The sequence below is a fragment of the Perna viridis genome, chromosome 1 (assembly GCF_037379345.1).
Source record: "Perna viridis isolate PV_CMFRI_1.1 ecotype Kerala chromosome 1, ASM3737934v1, whole genome shotgun sequence".
NCBI classification, from domain to species: Eukaryota; Metazoa; Mollusca; class Bivalvia; order Mytilida; family Mytilidae; genus Perna; species Perna viridis.
The window spans coordinates 33,990,869-34,011,909 of NC_142445.1; the positions used below are offsets into that span (position 1 = coordinate 33,990,869).

General features: G+C 34.0%; 1 long non-coding RNA gene across 1 annotated transcript in view; it reads right to left on the reverse strand.

Annotated features, from left to right (window-relative positions):
* Nucleotides 1-14,635, reverse strand: part of LOC148628467 (uncharacterized) — a 29,457-nt gene extending 14,822 nt beyond the window's left edge. Inside the window, exon 1 of the long non-coding RNA XR_015923576.1 lies at nt 14,458-14,635. This is a non-coding gene — a long non-coding RNA (uncharacterized LOC148628467). The remainder of the gene's footprint in view (nt 1-14,457) is intronic.
* Nucleotides 14,636-21,041: the final 6,406 nt, after the last annotated feature.

Below are 21,041 nucleotides of genomic sequence, written 5' to 3' on the forward strand. Positions count from 1 at the left end.
AGACCAATTTTCCATAATTTGGACCTATAACTTAAAAAAATGCATATTTTGAAGGATTTTTGTAGTGTATTCCTCTCATGGCAAAGTTAACAAGATCTTCAAGTAGTTTAAAGCTATTTCAAGAAACTTTTCATTTTGCCATGGCTTCATCTTAAGGCTAAAAACCACTAATTCCACTTCCCATAAGCTTCTATGCTAATTTCACAATATTCAATGGCTTCTCTGGACTTTACCTTAACTTTAACCTGCAGATGACTATATATCAGCATGATTCTACATATGTCAGCTCACAATCCTCAGAATGGCATGTGGGGTTAGCAGACTTGCAGTGCAGTACTGGTCACCGGAAGTGAAGGGTCTATAAATAGCATGGGAAATCCCAGTGTTTTCACAAGATAGGGGTATATTTAAAAATCATTATGGAGATTAGGCTTCACATCACAAGAAGCAAAATGCACCTATAAAATGTACAGAAATGTTTTTCCTTTCAGAAACTGTTTAATTTTTTTAAATAAGATGAGAACTTTTTTCACAGCACTATGAGGAACAGGGGTAATTTCTGCGTAGGACTATTTTTGCGTACGTTCCAAATGCTCATTGGTTGAATTGGTGGTCTGTAACCTAAAGGGTCACTTTTTGTCTTAGAAAAAATAAATAACTATACAGGTATCTTCCTACACACATACTGAATGCATTTGCAAAGTTTCAGTGAAATGTGACAAGCACTTTTTTAAATATTTGATTTTTAAATATAGGGTAACCAAGTTGTGCGAGCAAAAAAGTGACAATATTCTACCATACTGAAATGCATTAAATATTTGCAAAGAACTTTTTCTGACTTTTCAAATAAAAAATATCAATCACAACTTGTTTTTTTAACAATATTAATGAAGAAATAGTTTTAAAAGTAATCATTTTCTGAGAAATTGGTCTATTTTTAAAAATTTATTTCTGACATGCCTCCCCCTTTTTCTTGATCACATGTCAAAAATCCTAAATCTTTAAATTTTCACAAAAGGTGATATATTTGGCTTTAAATTTGTAAATACAGTGTTTTCACATTAAAACATGACCAGTAAAGGGCACCTAAAGCAAAAAAAGTGCTCAATAATGGATTTTCCATGTTGCCATAGGGGAATGCTTATATGGCCTTAACCGCAGTAATGAAAGTGAGTTTTTCCTCATTTCTAACCTAATTTTTGCTCAAATCTACACAAAACTTGATTTCAAGTGCTTATTACTACCATATTTAGGTAAATATAGCCCTCAAAGTTTGATATTTGATATTTTTACTAAATTTTCTACACTTTTTACAAGATAGGACATAAAAATCAGCCAAAAAGACCAATTTTCCATAATTTGGACCTATAACTTAAAAAAATGCATATTTTGAAGGATTTTTGTAGTGTATTCCTCTCATGGCAAAGTTAACAAGATCTTCAAGTAGTTTAAAGCTATTTCAAGAAACTTTTCATTTTGCCATGGCTTCATCTTAAAGGGTCACTTTTTGTCTTAGAAAAAATAAATAACTATACAGGTATCTTCCTACACACATACTGAATGCATTTGCAAAGTTTCAGTGAAATGTGACAAGCACTTTTTTAAATATTTGATTTTTAAATATAGGGTAACCAAGTTGTGCGAGCAAAAAAGTGACAATATTCTACCATACTGAAATGCATTAAATATTTGCAAAGAACTTTTTCTGACTTTTCAAATAAAAAATATCAATCACAACTTGTTTTTTTAACAATATTAATGAAGAAATAGTTTTAAAAGTAATCATTTTCTGAGAAATTGGTCTATTTTTAAAAATTTATTTCTGACATGCCTCCCCCTTTTTCTTGATCACATGTCAAAAATCCTAAATCTTTAAATTTTCACAAAAGGTGATATATTTGGCTTTAAATTTGTAAATAAAGTGTTTTCACATTAAAACATGACCAGTAAAGGGCACCTAAAGCAAAAAAAGTGCTCAATAATGGATTTTCCATGTTGCCATAGGGGAATGCTTATATGGCCTTAACCGCAGTAATGAAAGTGAGTTTTTCCTCATTTCTAACCTAATTTTTGCTCAAATCTACACAAAACTTGATTTCAAGTGCTTATTACTACCATATTTAGGTAAATATAGCCCTCAAAGTTTGATATTTGATATTTTTACTAAATTTTCTACACTTTTTACAAGATAGGACATAAAAATCAGCCAAAAAGACCAATTTTCCATAATTTGGACCTATAACTTAAAAAAATGCATATTTTGAAGGATTTTTGTAGTGTATTCCTCTCATGGCAAAGTTAACAAGATCTTCAAGTAGTTTAAAGCTATTTCAAGAAACTTTTCATTTTGCCATGGCTTCATCTTAAAGGGTCACTTTTTGTCTTAGAAAAAATAAATAACTATACAGGTATCTTCCTACACACATACTGAATGCATTTGCAAAGTTTCAGTGAAATGTGACAAGCACTTTTTTAAATATTTGATTTTTAAATATAGGGTAACCAAGTTGTGCGAGCAAAAAAGTGACAATATTCTACCATACTGAAATGCATTAAATATTTGCAAAGAACTTTTTCTGACTTTTCAAATAAAAAATATCAATCACAACTTGTTTTTTTAACAATATTAATGAAGAAATAGTTTTAAAAGTAATCATTTTCTGAGAAATTGGTCTATTTTTAAAAATTTATTTCTGACATGCCTCCCCCTTTTTCTTGATCACATGTCAAAAATCCTAAATCTTTAAATTTTCACAAAAGGTGATATATTTGGCTTTAAATTTGTAAATACAGTGTTTTCACATTAAAACATGACCAGTAAAGGGCACCTAAAGCAAAAAAAGTGCTCAATAATGGATTTTCCATGTTGCCATAGGGGAATGCTTATATGGCCTTAACCGCAGTAATGAAAGTGAGTTTTTCCTCATTTCTAACCTAATTTTTGCTCAAATCTACACAAAACTTGATTTCAAGTGCTTATTACTACCATATTTAGGTAAATATAGCCCTCAAAGTTTGATATTTGATATTTTTACTAAATTTTCTACACTTTTTACAAGATAGGACATAAAAATCAGCCAAAAAGACCAATTTTCCATAATTTGGACCTATAACTTAAAAAAATGCATATTTTGAAGGATTTTTGTAGTGTATTCCTCTCATGGCAAAGTTAACAAGATCTTCAAGTAGTTTAAAGCTATTTCAAGAAACTTTTCATTTTGCCATGGCTTCATCTTAAAGGGTCACTTTTTGTCTTAGAAAAAATAAATAACTATACAGGTATCTTCCTACACACATACTGAATGCATTTGCAAAGTTTCAGTGAAATGTGACAAGCACTTTTTTAAATATTTGATTTTTAAATATAGGGTAACCAAGTTGTGCGAGCAAAAAAGTGACAATATTCTACCATACTGAAATGCATTAAATATTTGCAAAGAACTTTTTCTGACTTTTCAAATAAAAAATATCAATCACAACTTGTTTTTTTAACAATATTAATGAAGAAATAGTTTTAAAAGTAATCATTTTCTGAGAAATTGGTCTATTTTTAAAAATTTATTTCTGACATGCCTCCCCCTTTTTCTTGATCACATGTCAAAAATCCTAAATCTTTAAATTTTCACAAAAGGTGATATATTTGGCTTTAAATTTGTAAATAAAGTGTTTTCACATTAAAACATGACCAGTAAAGGGCACCTAAAGCAAAAAAAGTGCTCAATAATGGATTTTCCATGTTGCCATAGGGGAATGCTTATATGGCCTTAACCGCAGTAATGAAAGTGAGTTTTTCCTCATTTCTAACCTAATTTTTGCTCAAATCTACACAAAACTTGATTTCAAGTGCTTATTACTACCATATTTAGGTAAATATAGCCCTCAAAGTTTGATATTTGATATTTTTACTAAATTTTCTACACTTTTTACAAGATAGGACATAAAAATCAGCCAAAAAGACCAATTTTCCATAATTTGGACCTATAACTTAAAAAAATGCATATTTTGAAGGATTTTTGTAGTGTATTCCTCTCATGGCAAAGTTAACAAGATCTTCAAGTAGTTTAAAGCTATTTCAAGAAACTTTTCATTTTGCCATGGCTTCATCTTAAAGGGTCACTTTTTGTCTTAGAAAAAATAAATAACTATACAGGTATCTTCCTACACACATACTGAATGCATTTGCAAAGTTTCAGTGAAATGTGACAAGCACTTTTTTAAATATTTGATTTTTAAATATAGGGTAACCAAGTTGTGCGAGCAAAAAAGTGACAATATTCTACCATACTGAAATGCATTAAATATTTGCAAAGAACTTTTTCTGACTTTTCAAATAAAAAATATCAATCACAACTTGTTTTTTTAACAATATTAATGAAGAAATAGTTTTAAAAGTAATCATTTTCTGAGAAATTGGTCTATTTTTAAAAATTTATTTCTGACATGCCTCCCCCTTTTTCTTGATCACATGTCAAAAATCCTAAATCTTTAAATTTTCACAAAAGGTGATATATTTGGCTTTAAATTTGTAAATACAGTGTTTTCACATTAAAACATGACCAGTAAAGGGCACCTAAAGCAAAAAAAGTGCTCAATAATGGATTTTCCATGTTGCCATAGGGGAATGCTTATATGGCCTTAACCGCAGTAATGAAAGTGAGTTTTTCCTCATTTCTAACCTAATTTTTGCTCAAATCTACACAAAACTTGATTTCAAGTGCTTATTACTACCATATTTAGGTAAATATAGCCCTCAAAGTTTGATATTTGATATTTTTACTAAATTTTCTACACTTTTTACAAGATAGGACATAAAAATCAGCCAAAAAGACCAATTTTCCATAATTTGGACCTATAACTTAAAAAAATGCATATTTTGAAGGATTTTTGTAGTGTATTCCTCTCATGGCAAAGTTAACAAGATCTTCAAGTAGTTTAAAGCTATTTCAAGAAACTTTTCATTTTGCCATGGCTTCATCTTAAGGCTAAAAACCACTAATTCCACTTCCCATAAGCTTCTATGCTAATTTCACAATATTCAATGGCTTCTCTGGACTTTACCTTAACTTTAACCTGCAGATGACTATATATCAGCATGATTCTACATATGTCAGCTCACAATCCTCAGAATGGCATGTGGGGTTAGCAGACTTGCAGTGCAGTACTGGTCACCGGAAGTGAAGGGTCTATAAATAGCATGGGAAATCCCAGTGTTTTCACAAGATAGGGGTATATTTAAAAATCATTATGGAGATTAGGTTTCACATCACAAGAAGCCAAATGCACCTATAAAATGTACAGAAATGTTTTTCCTTTCAGAAACTGTTTAATTTTTTTAAATAAGATGAGAACTTTTTTCACAGCACTATGAGGAACAGGGGTAATTTCTGCGTAGGACTATTTTTGCGTACGTTCCAAATGCTCATTGGTTGAATTGGTGGTCTGTAACCTTTCTCACCTAAACCACGCGATAGCTTGAACGCCAGCGATCTGCCTATAAACTATGTCTGTCCCATCAGGAGGTCATAAATGATGCTTAGTGAAGACTTTAAAATTAGTAGCGTTTCCTTTTATTAAATAAACAATCTCTCTATATATTGTACATAAAATCGCTTGCCCACTTTGGGCATGTGACAGTTAAAAATTCAGCTATAAATAATTAAAAAGATCAAATTAAAGAAGCAATAGCAAACAATAAACAATTAATTGTATAATTATGAATCAGTCAAGTAAGGCTGATATGTAATAATTAACTCATTTTATTAGTAGCAATAAGGGCTATAATAATTGGTGCCTACATGTATGATGTATTGCATTAATTCAATTAACCATAATGGTATAAAATGTTGTCTCCTTTGTATAATCTATTATCCTGTTTATATACTTATCCAAAAGTCTTAACATAGTCACCGCAAATTTTTCCTTTCTCTGAAAACCAACACAAATGATCTATGTGAGGCTTTCGTTCAAATTCAAGTAGCAGAGATGTCGACGATAGGAGTTTAAAGACCTGTATATACCCCAGTGACTCTGTATGGTCGACCCTTTATCCCGCTTTAATATTGTAATTTATAGTTTAAATATATTATATAATTTAGAAGATTGAAATTGATAACCTAACAAAATAAAGAAAGACAAAAATATGTATACTAATGAAACTATAACGAACTAAGTGATGATACAAAATATACAAAAATCATAAAAAGTTAAAGAAAAATAAATGTTTAACGTACGAGGAAAAGCAAGACCAGGTGCAGTAAACCAAGTGAGAAATTTGGAAATAAAAAAAATACGCCAAAGGTTGATAGGGGGTCGTTTTGGGAAAGAAAAAAATAAACTGTAGATGCGCGTTATTGATATGGAAAGAAAAAAATAAAACCAAAGTATATGATCAGGGGGTTTGTGGAACGAAAAATTAAAAGTCCATAGGTAATGGACTGCTTGTAATTTTAAAGTTTGCTTAATATGTGTATGCAGTTTTAATGACAGAATGTGTGTGTTTTAATGGTGTTCAAAGCTGTGATGTGCAATGCAGTTTTGAGCTTGAGTAATATGCCAAAAGTGTATACAGAATGTCTTGTATCGGTCATCTTTAACGTGTCGGGCAACAGATATAGTGTCAAGTAGCAGAGATATAGATGGGAGAATACGATTATTGAACGTGATGAAAACTCATACTAAAGAATTATATACAAAACGTTGCAGCAAATAATTATATCAACAACTAAGTTAATGAGCATTCACAGTGCAAATCAAGAATTTTATTGTAAACTTTCGCAAATGCAAATGCATTAGAACTGACAATAAAAAGGACCTGTACCCTTATGGTATAATCACATCTGAATTCAGCAGAGTAGTGACAACGGGGTAGCTGGGTAGAGGATGTAATGAGGCTTTGATGCTTTGTTATCGTGTAAACGAGTTGTAAAAATATCACTTGTATGATAGTCTGAAGGGTCAATTAAACTCCCGTTGACAAGGCAGATTAAATGTGTGTTAATTGCGGTGCCTTATTCTTGAAAAATAATCTTAGCGGGATTGTTTGACAAATAGAAGTAACACCCTTTAAACTACCATGCACTATCAACATCTGCATCAATGACGTGGTCAGAACAGTTTAACATTTATTCGAGATTTTTAAAATTCTATATATTCACATCTCCGTCATTGTTGCTTTTATACCGGAGAAATCTTTCCCTTTCCGATCTAGATCCAACGTCCGCCATGAGGTTTGTTTAATCTTAACTACCGCATAGAAGAAAGCGCGCGTTTAATTATGGGTTCACACCTTTGATACGATCGATTTGATTGGCTACACATCTCTGTAAACTTTGAAAAGTAAGCCGATACTTTTGAAAAGTATGCCGTTACTTTTTTCACTATGCATAAAGTTTTTGTATCGGCTTACTTTTGAAAAGTATGCCGATACTTTTGACAAGTAAGCCGACACTTTTGAAAAGTAAGCCGGTACTTGTTGAAAGTAAGCCGATAGAAATATGTAAGCCTATAGAAATATCCCTATTTTGACATGAACGGCCACTGATAGAATTGTAAGCTAACTGAATGGTCTTACAAATCTAGGTAGATAACGTTTTTGCTGATAAATCTTTAATATTTTTCTTAATAGGAATAAATAGCCTAGTATTAGTCTTAGCTCTAATACTACAGGTTCTTTGTAAATAAATGAGCAAAATTCTGATAGGACAAAGAAGTTAAAAGAGTGACCGAAGATTTATCTCTATTGAACCGTAGACATGAATCAGAAATAGACGGAGCACGTATTTCGCTTCTTCTCCTACCTGAAGCTAATGCCAGTAGAAAACAAACTTTATATGACAAAATTTGATATCTACTTCTTCAGCTGGTTCAAAAGGAAAGGTTTTTTAAGATGATAAAACCAAACTTAAATTCCAGGAAGGAATTAAAACCTTCTGTCTAGGACGTTCAAGAATAAAATTCTTAACTAAAAGAGAAATGTACTCATTAATACCACAATCAGGACCACCAGACAAGTGGATAGTTCTGGAAATAGCACAACGATAACCTTTAATTGTGGAAGGAGACAATTTTTTATCTTCAAAAAGGTAGATAAGAAATTCCGCTAACTGTTGAACAGTAATTTTGAGATGATCAATTTCCTTCTCACTACACCAACTACTGACGATTGTCCACTTACCATCTACACGAAGTTGGTAGAGTCTCTGACTGCTCGTTCAGAAAAGCCTCTCTCCTTGAAACTATCCCTGAGAGAAGCCACGCGAAAAGATGAAGATTCTTTGGATTGGGATGAAGAATCTTGCCCATGAACTGGGAAAGAAGATTGTGTCTTACCTGTAGTAAGAGTGGACAAGTACAAGAGAGATGAAGAAGATCTGGATACCAAGCTTGCTTGGGCCAAGCTGGAGCAATAAGAATGGTGAGACATTGCTCCGAAGCAATCGTCCGAAGAACTGCTGACAGAAATCTGAATGGAGGAAATGCATATCCGAACATTCCTTCCCAAGGAAAACTCATGGCGTCTACTGCATAAGCTTCTGGGTTTGGGACAGGAGACACGAACACCTGATGTTTGAAGTTGAGACTTGTTGCAACAGGTCTACATGAGAAGATCCCCAATGAAGAGTTATTGCTTGAAATACTGACTGGAGAAGTTCCCATTCTGTATTCACTGGGGCCAGAGTTCTCGATAGAGAATCTGCTAAGACATTGAGTTTCCCTGGAATATGACGAACTACTAGCTGAAGCTGAAATTGATTGCAAAAAAAAAGAATTTCTTTTGCAAGAAGAAATAGCTTGAAACAATGAGTTCCCCTAGGTTTTTTAAGTAAGCAACAACGTTGTATTGTCGGATGCAAAAACAAGAGACTTGTTTTGCAGAATATTCTGAAAATGCGAGACTGCCAGAAGAACTGCTTTCATCTCTAGAAAATTGATGTGTTCTTTCAGTTAGTCCTTCCAAATACGCACCAACCGAGGTTGGAGGCATCTGTGAATAGAGTCTGATTGGGAACTGGAAATGACAGAAGCTGGCCTTTCAAAACATTCTCCTGAACAGTCCCTCATAAAAGGTGTGGAGACAATTCCTGATGAATAATTGGAATTAGATATACTCAATTCTGAGAAGACGGAGCCAATGTTAAAGTAGATAAAATTGGAGAGGTCGAATATGTAGTCGAGCAAGAGGAACAACATCTGCTAAAGAGTTCAAGAGACCTAGTAGCAGAGAAAATTGGCGAGCAGAAACTGTTTCCTGAGAAAGAAACTGATGAATTTTCAAGTTGAGGTTCTGATTTTTCCCTGAGTAGGTAGAGCTAGTCCTAGATGAGTCAGGTAATGTTCTCCCAGAGAAGTAAAGTCCTGAGAAGGAATCAGATCTGACTTTTTCCAAGAAATTAGGAATCCCAGGGAAAGAAGCAGTTTGATGACTAGATCCGTGTTTACGAGAACCTTGTCTCGAGAAAGGTCTTTCAACAGAGAATCGTCTAGATAATGAATCTGAATGGCATGAGAGTGAAAATGAGCTATAGCAGTCTGCATAACCCTGGTGAAAACTAGAGGTGCAGTAGATAGGCCGAACGGTAATGCTCTGAATTGGTAAACCATGTTGTTCCAGACAAAACGAAGAAATTTTCGATAAGAAGGACATATTGGAATATGAAAATAAGAGTCTGTCAAATTCAGGGAAGTGGTCCACATACCTGGAAGTATTGAAGCTCTGATAGAACTATTGGTCTCCGTCTTGAAATGGGAAACAACCAGATAAAGGTTGAGAATGGACAGGTCGATGACTGGTCTCATTCCTCATTTTCTTTGAAAAAAGGAAAATCCGAGAATAGAAACCTGTATCTATTGATGACACAGGAACTTCCTCTATTGCCTTCTTCGTCAAAAGACAATCTATCTCTGCTGATAGAAGATATATTTTTTTTTTGCAGATGAGTCGTGTTGGACAGTGGAATAGGAACTAATGAAAGAGGTCGTAGTTCCTTGAATTTTATAGTTACCCCCCCCCCCTCCCCGAATTACTGACAATACCCAACAATCTGAGGTAATATGTTTCCATTTTGACAGAAAATATGAGTTATCCTCCCCCTACTGGGATTTGAGGTAGAGGTGTTTTGTAAAAGAAAAACATTTGGATGATTTTTGTCAGTAACGTACGGGAGGGCAACTTCCTAGGTGGTAGGATTAGACCTCTTACCGCCTTTAAAATTGCCTGTTTAGCGTTTAGTAACTGTTTTCTTAGAACCACCTTTCACGCCGACCTCAATGAAAACCTTCCTTCTCTATTCTGTGGAAGAAAAGGAAGAACCACCAGTAGAAGACCCACCTCTCATAGAATTATTTCCCGAGAGAGAAACGTTCACATTTACTGGTGCTGGAGTATGACTGAGCTGTTCCTGGATCTCGTCAAGAGGAAGACCAAAGATGGTCGTCCAATGGAGATTTCAATAAAGAATCCTTCAGGCTGTCTGAAACTCTAGCTTTATCCTGGATCTCAGACCTTTTGGATAGGGTAAAATTTGCCAAACTTCCCATAAGTAAGAGCTCAGAAGAGTCTAGAGCTTTATCAACCTGAAGTAAAAATGGTTTTACTTCAGAAGGAAGAGCAATATCTTTCAGTAAGGGGGCTACAGCAGACAAATAATGTTCTGCAATACCTAGTACATGAGAAGCATTTCTAAGAAGATTCTCAGTTTTAGACCAGACAGACTGAGAAAGACACAGTCCATTCACAGGCTTTGAATCCTTCTGGTCACGTCGTTACAGGAGATTTAACCATTATCGAAAACGAATCTCTACGTAATATCCTTTCTAAAGGTCCCAAGTACCGTGAACCACGCTCCATAAATTGGAATTATAATTTAAAGTTCTTATGGATGCCGTCGAGGGCTATGCAAGAAAATGGATAAAACGAGAAGAAGACATTGATTCTCTGTCAGAATGGTTAAAGGCCGTGAGGTCTTTAATTTTGAAACGAATGAAAGTTTTAAGTAGGTCAATGAGTGCCAAGGCTACATCAGTTTTCAAAGACGTAGCAAAAACATTGTCTACTATACATGACAAATATGTTGTCGTACCAGCAGACAAAGCCCAAAACAACATTGTTTTTGTCTGCAAAACGTTTTATATCCAATGTTATTATCAGAGGTAGACGTAGAAAATAATAGCAGTGATAAGACCTATACTGCTACCACTCTCTCCAAAGAAGAGATTGTGGAAAACCATAAATCTGTGCTATCCTCTTTTGGTCTCTCTACCAAGGACGATGATTGTGATTTACCGTCTATGTACTGGATTCCTAAACTTCACAAGAATCCATACAAACAAAGTTTCATAGCTGGATCTGCAAAATGTACCACCAAACCTCTTTCAAAACTTTTAACTTCTATACTCACAACTGTCAAAGAGGGTCTGCAGTCCTACCACAACACTTGTTACTTCCGTAGTGGTATTAATTCAATGTGGATCCTGAAAAATTCGAAAAATCTTTTGGAGACAATCAGTTCAAGACTATTATCTGAATATAATACATTAAAACCTATGATTTTTCAACACTGTATACTTCTATTCCCCATACTCAGTTAAAATCCCGACTTAAAAACATTATACATCGTTGTTTTTCCAAAAAAGATGGTACACCTAGATACAAATATATAGTTCTTGGTAGAGATTCCTCATACTTTGTAAGAAATAATTCCAAATCATCTTCCAAATATACAGAGGAAGATGTTTACAAAATGCTGGAATTTTTGTCCAGTGTGGTGGACGTGTTTTTCAACAAACGGTCGGCATTCCATTGGGAACAAATTGTGCTCCTTTACTTGCTGACCTATTTCTTCTCTCTTATGAGGCTGACTTTATAGCTTATTTGATCAGAAAGAAAGAAAGATCCTTCAATCTCAGTTTCCGCTATATAGATGACGTATTATCTTTAAACAATCCTAATTTCGGAGATTTGATACATCGCATCTACCCAAAAGAACTTGAGATAAAGGATACTACAGACACTGTGAAGTCAGCCTCATATCTTGACCTACACTTAGAAATCGATGGTAAAGGAAAACTATTGACCAAACTTTACGACAAACGTGATGACTTTTCATTCAGAATTGTCAACTTTCCTTTCATCTGTGACAACATCCCTTCGGCTCCTGCGTATGGAGTTTTCATATCACAACTCATACGTTATGCTAGAGCTTGCCGAAACTACGCAGACTTTTTGTATCGCGATAGAACTCTAACAAATGGTCTTCTGGAACAGGGTTATGTTGCTACAAGATTGAAGTCATCACTACGGAAGTTTTATGGTCGTCATCATGAACTCGTGGATCGTTATGATGTATCCATCAGCATCATGAAAACTGATTTATTCAACGGGTCATAGTTTACCTTTCCTCGTTTGTCTACCCCGGACTTGACTTTTTATGGGCAACTCGGCGGGTGTTTCTAGAAAAGCAGAGGACGCTTACCCTACTGGTGCATCTGGTCCATGCTCCCAGTTTTTAGTGGAGTCCGAGATGCTCATTTACTTTTGTTACTTTGTATGTATGATTTTAGTTACTTTATGTTCTTTGTTGTGTGTGTCTGTTTTCCATGTCTGGTCTTTGTCCCTGGATTATATTCTTTTGATTACCGCTATAACCTTGGTTCCCTTGATTACTCTTTAAGAAGAAAAAGCTTTATCACAAGAAGGAACCAACTTACCCAAAGTGGAAATGAAAATATCATAATCCCTAGATCGGAAATGATCATTTAAGGAAGTTATACCAAAACCACTTACCTTGGAAAAATGAGACTCATTGGCTGAGATACCTTCATTAATAATTTGAAAAGAAGTGGACACTAGTATGAGTCTTAGGTAGGTCATTATATATACACAAGAAGTTGAAGTGAGTCTCTTAGGTTTGGGAGGTGACTGAAATGGCACCTTATTGACGTCTCTCATAATAGAGTAAACTGAATCTCTAAGATCCTCCAGAGTAGGAGTATCCTCACTTTCAGCAGCCTTGTTGGAATCGGTAGGAGACCAACCAATAACAGAAGGAGCAATATTACAAACAGAAACAATCTGAGGAACCTGATCCCTAATTTCATCTTCTTCACCAGAGAAAACATTACCTTCCTGACTACCTGGGGCCACTGAAAGGCATTCTTCATTATCACTTTCAGAGTGGTGAACTGTAGGAAGTGGAGTCATAGAGGAGCTAGGTGTGGGTTGGTATTTTTCTCCAAAACCAGTGAGGCCATTGGAGAAAGCAACAAACTCAGAAGATATGGATTGACGAAAGTCATCTAAAACACTCTTAAACCCATCTAATGAGGGGACAGAGTTAGTAACCTGATTAGATTGACACCTAACACAAGAGGTAGGTGCAGTTACAGGTATAGTAACACTACTAGAAGGCACTGCTACAGAAGGAGCAGGGGTTGACAAACTAGGAATGAAACTCTGACGACCAATAGGTCCAAAGTTGTTACAATAAGGCCAAGAAACCTGGAAAAACCTGACCAAGAAAACCTGGATAAGGGTAAGTCTGAGGCCAGGGATGTCTTGACCAAGACATGGGGTTATTAGCAGAGGAGGGCAAAGTAACACCACAGTAAGACATTGGAGGCCTTGAGCCAGGTAAATTTAGATCCATAGAAACACCAAGGGTACAGGAAACTGAACCCGTGGTGTCTACTGGCCTAGATACTGTACAAGTTACCGTACCTAAAGTAGGGATTACTCTATTACTATCCACAGAACCTACAACCGGGGTCTGTGGAATAGTAATGTTAGTCACCGAAGTTAAAACGTCGGTTGATTGACTAGACACATTTGGAGTAACCACCTGACTATCGTACGGTAATAACCCATCCAAAAAAAAAAAAAAAAAAAAAACATCATTGCCAGTAATGGCTTGGAATGGGCTATTAACATTAAACTCCATAATAAAGTATCAATATACAATAATAATAAATATATAAAAGAAAATTCCTCAATAAAACGAATTTCTAATATTACAAAGGAGATACCGCCTGCTTGACGTGCGCAGATGGACTTACTCAGAATTTATGACGGTAACGTATTTATTGTAATAAAACTCATTCTATATTGATGCAGAGGCATTTAACTAAACAACTGGACATGTAAAATTCTAATATGCAGGTGTCCGAGGGACTAAAGTTAGATTTATATTTAAAGCTGCATTAGCTGCCAAATTTGTTCAGTATTGATTCTACTGAAATTTGTTGATTCAATGAAATAAGTTTGTAGATTGCAGTTGAAGCAATAAATGTCGATAATACCTACAGAATATTGTGAAAACAACGTTTTTTTTGTTAGCAGAGAAGACCGATAGCTCTGATCTAATAATTTTTCGCCATCACTTCCGAAGATAACCGACAGGACATTACCTGGGTTAAAAATACTTTAACCTTTGTAAAAAAAAATTATCAATAAGGGATACGTACACAGGTAAGCACGTGTCTTGTTTTCAATCATTTCACCTTCTTCTTGATTAGTTTTCAAATTAATAATGACCATATTTGTGTTATACTCGAATTTTGTTCTTTTGCGGCTTGAGTCTTCCTTACCGTTGAATAACCACTTCCGCTTTGCAACCAGATTTGTTATTAAGTAAGAGACCCGTAAAGCACATGCGCGGATTAAGGTCGCCAGAAGTCATATGCATACGAATTTATCTAGGTCGATTTTTTGTCTTGCAAGACAGTAAATGTATATATACACCTGTTTCATGTATTTAATGCATTTTATTTGTGGATATCAAATGAAGTTATACAGGAAAAGTGCAATTCAGTAGAAATAATTCAAAGTTAAGGTATATTTCAACAGAAACAAAATATTACGAAAATGACAGCTAATGCAGCTTTAACAAATCTAGTATATCTCTTTAAATCGTACATCACACGAAATATTAGATGATATGATACTAAAATATATATGATATATATTAATATCAGGGGCGGATTCAGGCGGGGGCGTGGTGGGCGTGCGCCCCCCCCCCCTAAAATTTGTAAAGCATGGGTTGTCAGGGGTAGATTTAGGTGGTTTTAGGTTGACACTTTAATTTCTCGCTAATTTTACCACAAAAAGAATATTTCAAAAATAAAACCTTGACAAATTTTAACTGCATGTGCGCTCCCTAATCTAATATCCTGGATCCACCAAAGATATTTACACAGAGTGTAAACTTGAATAAGCCCTCCGAAGAATTGTTTTAACCGCTTCCAATTGAGATGGACAGGGGTACAGCGGGGTCTCAACTTATAATAGAAAAAAAAAAACGTTGACCTAACGTGTTGTAAATAATAACTCAAATATTGAAACAAAATTATTTAATGATATTTTAGTTATAAAAAACCCTGGTCCCAAGAGCCTGTGGTATAGACATAATTATAATGCTTCTTCAGAGCAAAACAATATGCACACTAGTCTGGTATCGTTTTTAAATATCTCTTTTGGATACAAATATTAATTGAAAAAAAAATCAATTTCATTTTGTGGAAACGTTCTTAAAACTAGTAAAACTTAAAACTGAGCTGTTACGGGGGCTTTTGTAGACTACATGAAAAAAAATATATTCCTTTTCGTTTGTGCAGAAATTTAGACACTATGGGTCTAAACCGTAGGGTCACATATACAAAATCAATATGTAAATAATTTTAATGATATACTTCAAGTGAGAAAATACGGTGGTACATTTAGGACACACAATATTTTTAAATTTCCTGTAAATAAGTCGAGCGCTTGACTTATTATCTTGAGCACTCGACTTATTATGACAAAAAATACACCATTACAAAAATCTAAAGGCTTTAAAAATACTCAGTAGATTTCCATGAAATAATGTTATTATAAAATATACACCATTGTTGATTTATATAAGAAATGTTATGCGTGTTTTTCAATTGAAAGTATTTTCACAGTTTAATAATAATAAAAAAAAACATGCTTCAAACTCTCATTACTCAAGATAATATTATGAGATTTCAATCCCTGTTATTTAAGTGCATTATGAACAAAATTATTGAGGGGGGATTTTTTATCTGCCCCGATGCTAAAAATAGAACATAGGGGTCAAATTGCAGAATTTGCTAATAACTCAAAAGGCATTGGACATTGAAATTAGCTAAAACCTGATACAGGATAAGCATTATATTGTTCACGATTATGTTAGTTGTAAATGACCAATTGTTTTGAAATTTTGTTATCATGTTACTAACCACTAAAGTAAAGGTTGGTGTATTAATTCATAGATATTGAGCATACTTGATAAGCATGACCTCAGTAACAATGGTTACCATGGAAACGGGACAATAACTTGGATTTCCCTTATCTATTTTCAGCCAAAATACATTCTGCCAAGGAGTTAAATGTAACTAAGTAGATAAATGCTGGTACCAGTATCGTATTGCATATCCCTGGGCGGGTGTACGTCAAAACATGGATGCCATAAAAATATAGTGCATTTTCTTTTTGCCTCTCTACAAACTAATGTTTTGTCAAAAGACATGAACAATGACTTAAAAAATAGAGCAAACATCACACTGTAAGATGAAGAACTTTTTTAAAAGAAAATCTAACATAATATCATAAAAATGTTCCACTGAAAAGGTTGGTTTGGTGAGTGCAAAACGAAAGTGAAAGTAGGGAAAATGGCTATTTATAGTTCAAGACTACTTTTCTGTCCGATCTTCGTGGACTCACCCTATTTTCTTTGCGGGAAATTATTTTTTCACATGTCCTTAGAAATGCTACATAAGTGAAAGTTTTATTGAATCAATTTACATATTTTTTAAAAAATTCTAAAAATATGCACTTCACTATAGAAGTCTATGGGAAAATTAATACGATACTGAGACCTGCTATATATAAATCCCTGATTCTGCAAATAAAGAAATATTTTAATGGTTTTATTCAATCCATATGATCATTTTGGTGGAATAATAACATTTATTACATACACATTGCATTTAATCATAAAAATCATAATCACAAAAAAAAATATCAGCAAAAGTGATCTAAAAATTGATTTTTAAGCATTTTTGGGTTCTCTCACTACAGAAACCCAAACCACGCACCAATCAATTAGATTTTTGGTATAAATGTTCGAAATTGATTATTTTCTAATATATTTCTGGGAATTTGGTTGCAAATAAAAATTGTTAATACAGACATTATTTGATGACAAAGGCAAAAATCTAGATATAAAATTTTTTATATACAACTCATATGCAGAACAAAAGAACTTTTTTGCACAAATCATACAAAATACATTAGGCTAAATTAAAAGTAGTACCCAAATATGTAGTAAATATGATATTTGTAGTAAAAATATCGTAAAATAGGATATTTCCATTTTTGCGGATTTTCGTTTAAAATTCGATTGATCACAGTGCCAGTGGAAAACTGTGCATACTTCCAAAAATAATCTGTTTTGTTTTTTATTACTCCAGCAATGCTAGAAGTTGTCTGGCAAGCTATTTTCTGACTTGGTGCCATCCTAACCTCTAGCATCTGACATGTTGAAAGCCATCGCCAATGTGAATTAGCTAAACATGTGTTTTAAAATATTTCAAGTCTTTAATTTATATAAAAGAAGTTTAACCTACCGGAAATCAAGCAATAAAATTTCTAAATACATGTATTTGTTATATACCTAGAAATCATTTGTAAAGAAGACAGTTGTCAAAATGACCAGCATTTTGAATTAGGTCACTAATTTTACGGAATACAATATGTTTTTGACAAAACGAACTTAAAGTTGGTAAAGGCAATTCTTTGGTTAATTTGGTATGTTCGTTTCATAAATTTTAAAATCCGTAATTTTCAACCGAAATTACACACTCAAAAAGCTAAAAACAAAATATGAAGTTGATTTGTTTTTTCTTCGGTTTAGTCACCTTCTGCCGTGTTATGGTAATGAAACTATATAAAACGTTTCAAATGGCAAATAGTTTACTATAATTGTCGATTTCAAAGAACGGCGGAACTACCGTCATGCAATATGGCGCTTGGAAGTAAGAGGATGGGGTATGGAGGAACGGAATTCCAACCTCTTACGTTGTAGGAGTATTCTTTTATTAGCAATACTCTAGGCATCAGGGGAAGTAAATAATATGCATGCAACATCTATAAAAAGGCTTGAAATGGGCAAATTATTACCCTACCCCTATAAAAATAGGCAGAAAATTTCGAAAAAATGCGTATTTTTCCCGATAAATAGCACAGAAATATTAACATTAATACTATACTATTTACAAATTTGTGTCATAAAATATATGTGATATATAAAAGAAAATTGTATTTTCTATATGAAACTAGAAATTGTGTCTATGAGACACGGGATTCCCCTCTCGTTCATTAAGCAAGTCACTCAAGCGGAAAATGTACGTCAAGGTGACCTAATTCATAGTGAAGTATGTTGTACTAACTGAGATCTATCTACATACCAAGTATCATTGCCATACCATGTATGGTTGCCGAGAAATGGACCTAAAACAAAAAAACTTAACCAAGTCGTTCAAGTGGAAAATGTAGGTCAAGGTGACCTAATTCATAGTGAATCATGTTGTACTAAGATCTGTCTACCTACCAAGTATCATTGCCATACCATGTATGGTTACTGAGAAATGGACCGAAACCAAAAAACTTAACCATGTCCATAGTTGTGTTTTTCTTTGTTTTGTGTTACTTAAGTTTTGAGAAACCGACCAGCCAGCAAGAAGAAAAAACACACACAAAAATGAAAACACAGACTTACTGTGTATATGTTAAGCTCTTCTAAAGTCAAATCAAATTTTTTGATATGGTTGGAAAATAAGATTCAAACAAAAACAGTTAATAAAAAATATTTGTATATGATTGTGATAAAACACTATAAAATGTAACATAGCCAATTTGTTTTCCTTGATCTTAATAATTTGCAATAACAGAAAACAGTTGATTTCGTGATGTATTCTTGTGTTTGTTTTTGCAACAAACACCTCAAAAACTACCAGCACGCGCACGCAAAACAGGAAAAAAAAACAACTATGACCTAAGATCGGGAGGTACGGACGGACGACAAGGGTAAATTATTATGCCCAGTCACTTTAGTGATCGGGGCATAACAATAAAAAAAATATAAAATAAAAAAAATAATAAAACCTTTGTCAAAGTTTGCTTCTTTTCATACAGGTTGGGTCAAATTTGTCAAACGGCCGAATTTCATTTAACAGGAAGTAGATGACCATCAGATTTGAAATCAGATCCCAAGATGTTGGACGACCCTATGATAATGCATACCAAGTATAAAGAACCTTTGAATAGTAATTTCTGAGGACATTCACCATTTTGCAACACTAGTGAAATTCAGCAAAAAAATGCATATAGCTTGCAAAATGAACGAAAGCATTGTTCCCCGTCTAACAACAAAATATCCAAATTTTGTCAAGATAGCGCGACCTTGACATTTGACATACTGACCTTAAAATCAATAGGTGTCTTCCTTACCTCATAATTGTTCAACTGTCTGCACTTAGTGAAATTCCATGAAGGTGACAAATTTAACTTCTATTTTATGAGGTTGGTTGTGATCTTGACTTTTGACCTACAAACCTCAAAATCAATAGGTGTCTGGAACTGTCTTCCTTATCTCATAAGTGTTCAACTGTCCAAGTTTGAAATTCCATGACGGTGTTCAAAAGTTACGCTCTGAAAATCATTTTAGGACGGACAAAAAAGACTAATTCTATTCTTCCCCCTTTCACAAAAGGCGGGGGACAAAAAGCCAAATAATATCATAAACAACAGAAAGGCTAAAGTCCTCAACAAGTGGAATTCACTAATTCAGTTTTACTTTGATCTTTGGTATACTGAACTCAAAATCTGTGGTGTTCTTTTTACCCAATTACGCCACTAACTGTATCAGTTTGACGAAATTTTCATGAAAGGGTTCAAAAGTTTTCGTTCGGAAACCAATTTCTGATGGACGCCCAAAGCCTTCACTTTCGGCCTACTGATATCAAAATCAATTGAGCTCTTCATCATCCAACTATGTAAATTTGCAAAATTCAATCTACCTGTTCAAAAGTTTTCGCCTGGAAACCAATTTTATATGGATGGGCGGATACTGGTAATTCTACGTTTTGTGGCGGTATAAACAAAATCCAGAACTGTCCATTACAAGTGCAGATATTGAAAACCTGTCGAAAAAACTGTTCGAAGATATAAAAGTAGTATTCATATTAGAACCTCTAACTATGTATATTCATCTACTCATTTAATTCATTTACAATCGATGACAATTTGTTCATGTTCTGTTACCACTAAGTCATTTATTATATCTTCAAGAACTTCATCTTGATTGGAAGCATCCTCAATTTTTACAAGTTCAATACACTTACACTTAACTTTTTTGGTTTGTTAATTTCCTTTTGTCTTTTCACACACAAATTCCCAAAGTAATTTGTTGATGAGCCATTCAGAGGGAGAGAACATTTTAGATCCGTCACCATCAAGCTCATTTCTCATCTGTTTGGCTACAGTGTAGGGAGTAGCCTTTTTGCCGCTATCTTCACTAGCTTCAAATTTTGGCTAAGTGTTATGTCTTAAATTGTGTGGTCGGAACGGAGAGGTCGAGGGCATGGCATGGTTCCTCGAGATGTCGACTGCCTCCCCGTCCGACACGTTAATATGAACTCTATCTTTTCGAGTGACATTTTGTTTGTTGGGGAAAACCAGTTCATGGTAAAGTCTTGGTGGAGCGGTGGTGTTTTCTTGCTATGTCTGGCATGCATGTAGTTTGGTTTTGTGTCCGTGGTCCATCGGACTCTGCATGCTTTCGAGGCTGGCCTGGTAAATAAAGATATTAAGTTTTTACTCTTTATTGTCCGGAACGTACACAGTGATCAAAATATATTTTTCTTATAATTTAAGCTTAATACTATCTATACTTTTATTTATTTGATTAATATACTTTTTCGTTTATTTATTTTGATAAATAAGAATTTAATTATTTACATAGTTGCTTTAAATAAACTTCAACTAAAAA